This window comes from Telmatherina bonti, assembly GCF_933228915.1.
Source record: "Telmatherina bonti genome assembly, chromosome: 6".
Taxonomy (NCBI): domain Eukaryota; kingdom Metazoa; phylum Chordata; class Actinopteri; order Atheriniformes; family Telmatherinidae; genus Telmatherina; species Telmatherina bonti.
The window spans coordinates 24,817,914-24,829,437 of NC_136624.1; positions in this window are offsets into that span (position 1 = coordinate 24,817,914).

Sequence of the window (11,524 nt, forward strand, 5' to 3'; positions counted from 1 at the left end):
TAATCTGTCTGTGTTTCTGTCTGCTTGTGTGTGTATGTATGCACATGTAACAACAGCTGCAAATGTAGTCCCTTCTCCTGTGGCTTAGTTTCCCCAGGGATCCCAGCAGTGGACGCTGACTGTCTGACCACATCCTCCTCCTGCTCCCTTCCTCCCCCCTCCCTGGTTCCAGATAGTCAGCTGTCACGCTCCCATAGCCTCACAAGACTACTCCAAGTACAAATCTGGGGCATGCAATGCCTGGATGCAGCACAGTTGCACAAATTTACATGTTAAAAAATCTGCAGAGCTTTGAAAAACATAAGAAAAAAGTCAAAGACAAAGAAATTTTACAAGTTCAGCACTCATGTGTGACCTAAAGACTAAATGATCATGAAGGATCCTGTTATAAGTAAGAGGAGCTGACTACAGAGCACACAATATAATCATGCACTTTTGTGTGTGTGCACGCGTGTTTCTACGACCCTTCTGGATCCTACCATAGACAAAGTTCCTGCTAAGCGCTCGTCTTTCGATAAGCCCTCAGCTGTGCAGCCTCACGGTTCTACATCGGCCTTCAAGAATGTGCTCACATTTCACTTTTTATATCCGTCAGCAACTCTGAGTCCAGAATCGTCACTTGGTGCAGCTTTCTGCAGGTTCCCACAAGAAACATGAGACCACTTAATTCGCACTCTCACACATGCTAAAGCTAGCAAAACCTTAGGTCATTTGTAGTAGCACATGAACACTCCCATTTTTTAACATTAAAGACTAAATCTTAGAGTCACAAAGCTAGAGTTACTTCAGATTTAACGTTGGGCTGCATTTCAGTGCAGCACAGTTCAACAAAAGGCTCCCACTCTCTTGCTAATGCATGAAAAGTGGAACTTCACAGACACACACTGATGTTGCATTAAACATTATTAAGCAGGGCTTGCAAAAAGGGTGACAAAGGAATTACAGGCAGAAAGTCTAGCACTCTCCATGTTCACGATGTGTTACTAGTATATTGTATGCATATATTTCTTTTTCTGCACACAAATAGTTGAACATGATCATCATGTATATCTATAATTTTTTTTTTTTAAAGCAGGATAAGAGGTGTAGTTTACATTTAAAAAGTAAAGATGTGTTCCTTGAGTATCTTTTAAAGTTGGCAATTAAATATTCTTAATTATTTAGAAAAATCAAACATTTACTGCAGGATCTCCAATGTGACACTTTTCTGTTTATCTTTGTTATATTTCAAGTACATAGAAGTTGGGTTTATGTCTCCTGACTTCTTTACTGGGCTGCAGTTTGTTAGGAAAATGCACATGTTAACCTTTATATGTGTACTGCACACACACTGTCCTCTAATTAGCTCCAGAAGTGGTAAAAGCTTCTGAACTTGGACGGCTGATCCCAGCACTGATGAATATTTCAACCTGACAGAGTGAAGCACTAATTTTTAGGGAGGTAAGAGTACAACATGATGCTCCCTGCAGACCACCCTCCTCAAAAGGCATGATTGATGTCTTTAGGTGCTCTAGCAGGTGAATCCCACTGAGAGGAATGCTTTCAAGCTTTGATCTCTTGACAGAGTGCCAGCCTTCTGTGAATGTGAAGAATTCAAGTGCACTTGTACAAATGCAGTCTGATGCTACTCCACTCTGCTGCAGACTGGCAGAAATGCAGACAGGCTGTTGTGTCAGGCCTCTCAGTTCTCTGACTCCTGCTGTGCCTTCACATGTTGTCTGCATGGGGGGTGTAATCAGAAACACTGACAGCTTGCTGCTGAATGTACATCTGGGATTAACTTGATTTCCAGACATGTATTTTAAAGTAACTGTAAAAAAAATGTCACTTTAAAGATTATGATTACTGATTGCCACTTTTTAAGGCTGGTATTGATGATTATTATTTTTAGTATTGTAAGCAATTACATTCTGTTTAGAGAAAAAACAGTGTTAAGATCACGGCAAGCCAAAGTTGAAGAACCACTTGTGACTGGGGTAAAATGCATGGTTTTTATATGGAATTGTTTTATTGCATTTGTTTTTAAACTTTTGCTGCGCTGCAACTAACAAAAGAAAAAGCAGAGACACAGCTGGAAAATACAGAACACTCCTGAAAGATGGAGGAAGAAGACAACAACAATGATGACAACGATAGAGGAAGGGACTGCTGAGGTCGCAGTGAGGACGGGTCCCACCTCGGCTTGGCAGTGGTAGGGCCGGAGCCTAAAGTGCAGCAGCCAGTCTGGATCCAAAGGCCGTATTTGCTCCTCTCTGCAGGTCATGGAATGTGGTGCCGCAAAACAGAAGACTGCGTGCTTAAGGTTGCTAAATAGTGCAGAAAAGCTTAAGTTAAAATAAAAACATAGGTCAAAATACATTTCAAAGGTATTCAGGACAAAGGTCAGGTGATTCATTCTACCACAACCTCTCCAACCACCAATACAAGCTTGTTCACTGACTGAAAACAGGATAAATCTTAGTCAAGCATTTGCAAACAGACTTGAGAGTATACTGCACACAGTAGTTAGCGATGATAAATGAAGTCTGCACAAATTTCCAAAAGCTTCAGATACTTCAGGCTCCAGTATAAAAGGACTTCTCTTACACACTTAAATCTTTTAATGAAGATTTTACGGATGAAGGCACAGAGGTAATATCCAAATGCAGCTTTTCAGGCTTCAACATGGTGGACCATCCATATTTTATGCTGCCTACTGCCTATTACTGCTGTGTTTGAAGAAACATAAAAGCCAATATTTAAGGCCTTAAAATGAGTCATATTCATGGTTTTGAAACAATCTCTATGTTTACCCTGGTGGAACTGCATTTAAGTTTTTGGATATGAACAATATAAAAGCATTACAGACCCTTTTTCTTTAATCTGGAATAAATATTTTTCAGTAGTAAAGTAATGAACAAACAACGTTAGGTGGTCTCTTCTGTGGTAAAAACTTTGTTGTTAGTATTGGGTTGGATCAATCAGTAATCCTAAAATTGAGAATGAACATTTTCAGTTCAAAGAAATCATCAGCAGATAAACATATTTGCAGCTCTAATTAAAGCTGCTCTAGCTCATGACATCACAATATCCACAGTAACAACGAGGGAAAAGACAGCAATAAAGGTACTTGTTTGTTCTATTTTTGTTGACACAAGCAGCATGAAGCCTCCAGTCTCCCCCACTGACAGCATCACAACATCTCATTAAGTGCTGTTTCCAATAGCAGCTTCGCATTGATGATTTAAGAGATCATCTCCACACAGCAGCTTTGAACTGGAGCACCTGCAGAGCTTTCCTTTCTCAAGAGCATCAAATCATCCGTCATCATTAAACAGGAGATGGTTTCCTCCCGCCAGTCGCAGCAGCTGTCCACCATAAGAAGGAAAAGCTCCTACTTCACCCTCTTGACCGACACACACATTCACACTGGAGGTGACCCCTGCTGTTGGCCCAGCAGCCACCATTTAAACATCACCACCCCCTCGACAACGATGGCATTCATTTTAATGATGTCCCTTCAATTCTCTTAAATCCTTCAAACAGTGAATAATTGAGCCTTGTACGTAGGAAGTCTTATCTCTGCAGGGTGCCGCTCTCATGAAGTGGCTGTTTGCACTTGGAGTCAAAGAATCACCAATGAAGAGACTGCACACACACACACACTCACACATGTATACTCTTCCCTCTCACCTCCACTACCCGCTCTATTAATTTCTCTATACATTTCTAACATTCCTGCATACAACACACTGGTGCACACACAACCCCAGGGGGCTCTTCTATCATTAACTCATTAACTGCAGACCAATGGAGGGGCTCTCCATCATTATTAATCCAGATTTAACCAAATCTCCAGCTCTGACTCACAAGAACAGACAGTTATTTAATGTGGCATCCTGTTACTCAACGTAGGTCATCAACAGCAGCAGCAGCAGCCATTTCATCTTCTAAAATAGATGACTTCTTGCCATAACTGTGTTCTTTAAGTCATTTGCTTTTAACTTGATCTCCACAATCTGACATCTGAAACACTCCCTCTGAACTCGACCAATCAGACTGTCCTTGCTGTCTCTCCACATTCTTCTCTTTAGCTTTCTCTTTGCCAGGAGCGATTTTTCAGGAAAGCAGTGAAAAGTATGGGAGGAAAAGATGCTGGTAGTCGAGCACCACTCCTTCAGTCAATGTGTTTCCCAGCTGAAGGTGAGTGCTGCTCAAGGATGTGTTTTCTCCTTACAATAATAACAGTTTTATAAATGGATTATTTATTAAAATGTATAGTTGGAGTTTTATTCCATAGAAAAATCAAAAGATAACGTTTCCTGTAGAAAACACCTAAACCTGAGGCAGAAAATACCTCATAGTGGAGTGTCGTAAAATAATCCTGATCCCGTGATCTACCTGATGTACAGACATTTTTATAATCAAGGTTGAAACTATAGTTTGTTTCATACAAAAGATTACAAAGGCATGTGTGTCAACAAATAGAAATATTTGCTGGGGGATAAAACTGGCCTGTGTGATAAGACTCCAGTGTTTATTAAAACTTTACTTATTTTTCCATTTTTTAAAATCTATTCAATTTGTGTAAAAGAGGAAAAAAGCAACTTAAGTTTGTTATATATCAATTTAGATTATTTTCTCTAAAGCAGCATGATGTTCTTCCTCTTTTAAGTAAAATAGATGAACGTATAGATGTTCGGGTGTGTATTAGGATAGGATTATTTCTTTCCTGACAAGTGCATTACAGCTGCAGTTCTAAGACAATACTTAGCTAAAGTAGATATTGCCTCTTGGGTTAAATTCTTTATTAACATGATTCTTGAGAAGCAGGTGCACCTTAAGTATGTGTTGCCTATTCATTGTGAAATACAATGACAGTGTTCTCATTTTTAAGCCTGAAAGTCTCTGCAAAGAAGAGGGGATGAGATCCTGCAAATCTTTAGTTTTGTTTGCAGTCCAGCCCCAGTTTTCTGTGTTAAATAGTTTCTTGTCACACACCAATGACAATGTCCTTGCAGCAAAAGAGACCCAAGACAATGCTGTTGGACAGGACAAGAATAAACATCTGCTGCTGGAAAGGACTAAGAGAAAAAAATCTTAAACTGCTAATGCGTCGAGTGTGACTTTACCACGTGTGACATACAGTTCAGTGTGACACTTCAACATGCAAGTAGTCTGCTAGCAGATTTTGAAAATAAGACTCAAGACCCTGTTAATTATAATGTTTCATTTATTGTTTTAATTAGTTTATTTATTCATTCGTACAATAAAGCCAAAAATCTTTCTGAAATGATTCTCCCAGGATGGAAGCTGACACAGACTTTTATTAGGACACAAAAAATAAAAAAACTGTGATGAAGAAATACCTCCTACTTGACAGAGCTGCCCCTGCTGCACACAGTTATTATCACTAAACATCAAAGTACTTTATGCATACATCGTTTGGCTCCAACATTGGTGGAAAAAAAATGTTCTTGCAGCTTAGCTGTTTCCTCCCAGCACATAGCCTCAAGAGAAGATCTGACTAAACATGACCCTGATTCTGTGTAGTATCACAACTGGGATGCGTGGCCCACAAAATCTTGAGTCCTTCTCTTCATCTTGCATGCTGGGAAATTGGTTCTGCATCACTGAATCCCTGCAGAGAGAGGATGAACAATGCAAAGGAGATGAGAACAAGGAACGGGAGAAGATGGAGTGATTCTTTCCTGAATCCCAGCCATAAACAATACTGACGGTCAGAGGAAGATGCTCAAATGTGCTTCTAAAAGTCATAAATATAAATATCAGAAGGTCAAAACAAAATGTACAGATTATTTGAGATGAAATTTGTCCTGTTGTTTTTAAAAAGTTTGGTTTCCTAAACTAATCTTTTTGACCACCAACTGATGTGACTCAGCAGTTTTATTCCAAGTGGCCTATATCCAAAGCTTTCTGTATTGGGTTAATCCATTCTGTGCAGCCTTTACTGGAAATGTAGTTTTAATAATTGATAGAAGAGAAAAAATAAAGTTTCAGTTCCTGGATAAATAAACAAAGAGCGGCCTAAATTTAACTGCAAAGAGAAGCAAAAGTACTTCCTCGTGTCTTTTTGTCCCTGCAGCTGACCCACTGCATCACATTGTTATTTTTATTCCCTGTATCACTATCACTTCTATTTCTCCTCCCCTTTTCTCTGTCTTTAGCCCTTCAATTTCCTGTGCATTTTTATTGTATTTGCAGCCTCCTCTCTTTCAATTCTTTTTGCAAGACCATTGTGCTGGCCAACACTGTCCTATCATGTCAAAACAAAACACACATTGTTTTAGCTACAGTTCAATAAACTGTGATAGTCACAGCTGAAATGTCTTGAGTAGCCTGCCACCGAGTTAATCTATTCATTCATGTTGTGTCACTAAATAAAGATAAATTTGGATTTTTGGTCCAGTATGATTCCTGCTGCACAGCCAAGTGTGAGTGTTGCTTTGTTAAACATCTGGGTCAATTGCATCCAAGCATTCTCATGTAAATGATGTTAATAAAACCAAATTAGAACAGCTACAACAAAATCAATAAAGGCGGTTATCAAAGCTTTTTATGTTCCTGACGATTCTATCTCAGTCCATAACTGCAAGCTTTGTTTGCAAATCCTGATGACTGGTTATATTAAAATAGCAAGTCACCAATTCTGCCTTTCAGTGAGTGGCTATAAATAATCAATAAGCCCAGAAATATGCTGGTAGTGGAAATCCAACTGAATTTTTCATTTTCTTGTTTTAACTTTTGAAAGTTAGCTCTATTTTAGCTCTATTTTCTTCCAGGAGGCACAGAAATGTGTGCAGGTAGCCATGTCTACACTATTATTTATTTATTTATTTATTTATTTATTTATTTATTTATTTATTTATTTATTTATCTTCAGTGAAAGAAAATTTAAGGTGCAATTCATCCCAATAATACACTGTCAGCTGACACAATGTTAAAACAATAAAATCAAGAGCATCATTCCAGATTAAAGGAATATTTAAAGAAACCATTGGATGATTCATTTCTACTGGTCTCACCTTCTAACACTAGTAGTCAAGTATGACATTCAACTGAATATTGATTCTTGTCATGTATCGGTCCTGGCTCTGGTTGATCTCAGAGCTTCATTTGATACTAAAAATCACAAATTCCCCATGCATGGGCTGGAAAATTGGGTCGGACTTTCTGGAGTGGTCCTTAATTGATTTAAGCCCTAGAAGGCCGTGGTAACTTTGTTATGACTGGCAGCTATTAATGTAAGCATGTGGGTATGATTTATGGAGTCCTACAGGGGTCACTTCTTAGACCTCTTGTATTCAACTTGTATATACTCACTTTGGGTCAAATTATACTTTAACATCAGTTATTACAGTAATGCAGATGATACTGAACTTTATGTGTCTTTGTTCAATTTCGTACCTTGGTGTGTTTAAAGGCTCAGATCTGCCTCTCAAGGCAGCTTTTTATAAACTCAAAAACAACAGAATTCAAAGTTTTGTCACCATAAAACCATAAAAACTTCATTTATGTGTTCATCTCTAATTACTCGAGATGCACCAGGTGGGCCACGCATCTCGATTACAGTAATGGTGTTTTCACAGAACTTTCTCAAAAGAGAACTTAACAGGTGCAGAGTAGATTTAATGCCTGTATACACACTGTCACACAATACTCTTCTCTGGTAGCACATTATAAATAAAGTGGGGGACCGGGGGCACTCAACAGTTTTGCATAGAACAATATGAGCAAAATAATCCCTACTCTCACTTTACACTTTAACTCATTTAAATTCAATCGTGCCTGCCGTGAAAGGGGGCATATGTGTGAACCATTTTGTGTTCAGTCTTCTTTGAATAACCTCTGCACATAAAATGATCTAATTTTATAAATACTTGGCAGAATTTCAGATAAAATAAGCAAATCATTCATTGTGTGACTGAATGTGATGCATTTCTGTGAATCTGACATCAGACAGTCAATTACAGATTTTAAAAAGAAAATTCTGTTTGGTTTTAGTCAACAAACTTCTTGCTGCATCCATATTGTAACTCTAATTTAAAACCCCAACGCAAACACAGAGACACAGACACAAGAGCCACTTACTACAGAATTACCTTTTAACTTTTAACTTAAAATGATCATATTAAAATGGTCTCCTAAAGGCTTGCATATGTGATCACACATATATGTAGTGTCAAGTATTAAATAGTTAATCAAGAGGAGTTGAAAGGGGATATTTGAAATGTAACTGTATATTGTGAAAGTTTTTTGCCTGAAGGTCTAAAGAACAGCTGCTGTGGAAATGATAATGTGGCCCCAGCCTGACTCTACAAAGAATATCTCCTTTAAGAGATGCAAAGTGTGCAAGTGTGTTTCAAAGGGCCAGGTTATGTATTACTGCTATTATTGGCATAAGTTACATTTTTCTTACATATATAACCTTGCCGAAATTACTCTGCAAGTTTTTAAAAAGTTTAGAAACCTTACCTTATGGTGTGAATGAGATGGATTTGCAGCAATATCTGCACAATATCTGCACAAGCTGGTGAAGATGATGGAGGATTCTTCACGCCCTCTCCACAACACAGTGAAGAAACAACAAAGTGTGTTCAGTGAGAGGCTTCTTCAGGTCCGATGCAAGACAAGATACAGAAGATCATTCCTGCCAGCAACCATCAGCCGCCGGAACGAGACCTTCTCAAGTTAATTATATACTACAATATTGACTTTTCCTTTTCGGGATTAATAAAGTATTTTTCATTTTCATTTTCATTTCATATTCATTTAATCATTATTTAGAAGGTGTCAATCAGCATTGCAATTGGTGCATGCAGTTTTAAGTTCTGAATCCTGACCGGTTTAATTCCTCATTGCACACAGAGAGAACAATAACTGTGTAAATAGTCAGAAGATGAACAAAATACTGCCCAAGGAACCTTCAGACTGCATCAGTTAAAGTGAGAAGTCATCAATGTCTAGTAAATATTGCAAAGTTGTTTTGTTTTTTGCATATTGTGACCTGACTTATTTTGAAGCTTACCATATTCTTTTTCTTATACTGCAATGTGTAAGCAGAAGTAACCATAAAGAGGACTGGAAGGGAAAAAGTAGAACTATATTTGGCCTTTAGTTTAGTCTCAATATGAGGGGAGAAATAAGGAGGAGGAGGGAGGTGATGGGATGAGATGAGACATTCCCTGTAGGCCCTGAGGAACAGCAGTATACAGGAAAGCCTGATGAGAAGTGAGCTATGTGAGTGTGCCTGTATGCCACAGTGTGTATAAAACCTCACACATTTACAAAGTACATTTCATGGCTCTAATGAGTCTAAATAAAACACATAAAATGTGTGTGCACCTTTCCTTTTCCAGATAAGATTTGCTCGTTCAAGTATGGATAATATATACATCAGTTGTCAGTAAATTGTCAGTGTGTTCATGGAAGCACATTTGACATGTGCATGTGCAGCATGTGTGCAGAAAACACGGTAATAAGTGGTCCTCAGTTGACTGTTTCCCAGCTCTGTGATTAGCTCCCTCTCATATATTCCAAATTAAAGATGTGAGTTTCAACTTTAACCCCTGTGAAGCAGCCTGGTATAGCTTAACCCAGCCCAGAGTATGTGCAGCTGCTGTGGTCTGGCAATTAGAGGGCACCCAGTGTGGTGAAGCTGAGAATAAAGTCAGAAAAGGATGCAGCTGGAGAGGACCCTCAAAATATCACAGTGGTTACATGATGACCCTGGCTGCTCAACAAAACCAGTATCTTACTGAGGTCATTGCTCAAGTTGTTTTGGAGCAGAGCAGTTGCACCGCATCATGTGGTCAAAATTGTTTTTTGAAAGACGACTGTGAAGCCCAAATTGTTATCTGGACTGATTTAGTGCTCTTGGAGGGTAGATTTAGATTTTTTAAAAAAAACTATATGCATGTTTTTGCCTTTTTCTGCAGAAGGAGAACAGTTTAACTCTTTAACTTTTTGCTTACAAGACCTGCAGCAGCTTGGGAATTGTCACATCCTAGTTCCCGACTTTCCCATGGACTATTTTACGGTGTTCATCGCAAGTTACAAATGCCATGCTCTTGACTTTAAATGTTTGATGAACCCTCTTACCCAGAAATCATCTAACCCGACAAGCATCTCAAGTACAATCATCCAGAAAGCAACAAGAATATGAAGACCATAGACTTGATGTGGATGATTTCCACTTGTCGCAATAAACACTAACATCACGTTTCAGAAAGCTGGGCAAGTTTGTCATCTTTCAGAAGAACTGGAATAAGAGTATCCCTATCCATGCTCTATACTCTTTTTGTAACTTGTTCAGGTCACAAAAGAACTGGAGAAAATTCAACTTGGCAATGGCAAAACAGGGTAAAGCCTTGACAGGTTGCCAGCAGAATCAGAATGATCAGTTAATCTAATAAGTAGCCTTTGGATTGCTTGACATAACCAGAACATCTCCAAAAAGCCCTCTTACTGCCAGGAAACAGTGTTAAGAAAATGTCTTTCAATGGAAATGTAGAATTAACTTACCTGTTTACACTGTAGTCTGATTTTTTTTTTTGTCATATTAGGTCTCAAAAAGACTTTTTTTTTTGTCAAGTAAGAAAAATATTCTTCACAATTCATCCAGTGTCTGACTCTTCATCACCTAACCCTCCATCATGAAAGTTCAGCACAGCAGCAATGAAACATTTAACATCTAACTTTTATTATTTTCTCATTGCAACAAAACCCTTTTCCCTCAGCACATGAATATGCAGGAAGAATGTCATCGTATGAGCAAAGAGAAGGCACAGCAGGGCACGACCACACCGCTGGCTGGAAGATGCTGTTGTGGAGCCTTACATCACATCATCTGCTGGTGCAGAAAGACACACTAACCCATTAGGCTACAATCTCTGCTGGTTTTTTTTTTTCTGTGTCATGGCTTCCTTATCTGTGTCATCACAGCTGGAATACAAGTGGTAGTCCCCAGATGATTGACTGTCCTGGAGATATTACTCTATCTGGCACTGCAGAGGCTGCTTGATGATGTCCAACACTGCAGCAGTGACAGGACTTTATAAAGTAGGATTGGCCCACCGACCGCTATATGTATTTTTCTTTTTTGTCATTATTTTGCAAATGATGAGCTAAATATAGATCAGTTTAAACTTATGAGAATTTAACACCACTTGAACAGCTTTAAATAGTTAATCCATATGACTTGGAGAAGACTGAGTGCAGTGAATGTGAAAGCTTAACCATTTACATGTAGGATAATGGCCCTGTGAGACTGCACTTCAGCACAGCGGGATAGAGCTGTAAGCTACTGTCAACTCACTTCAGTTCATTTAAATTTCACTTGTTTAGTGCCAGTTCATGACGTCAGTCATCTCAAGGCACTTTTAAAGATATGGTCTCATCCAACTCAGTAAGAATCTGATTCAGTCAAAATCACTGTAATCAAGTTGTAATGTTGTTCAAATCAAATCAGCCCAGATCATTATGATTGTGCAGTACCGCCATATAAAAATGTCTCAGTAAGGAA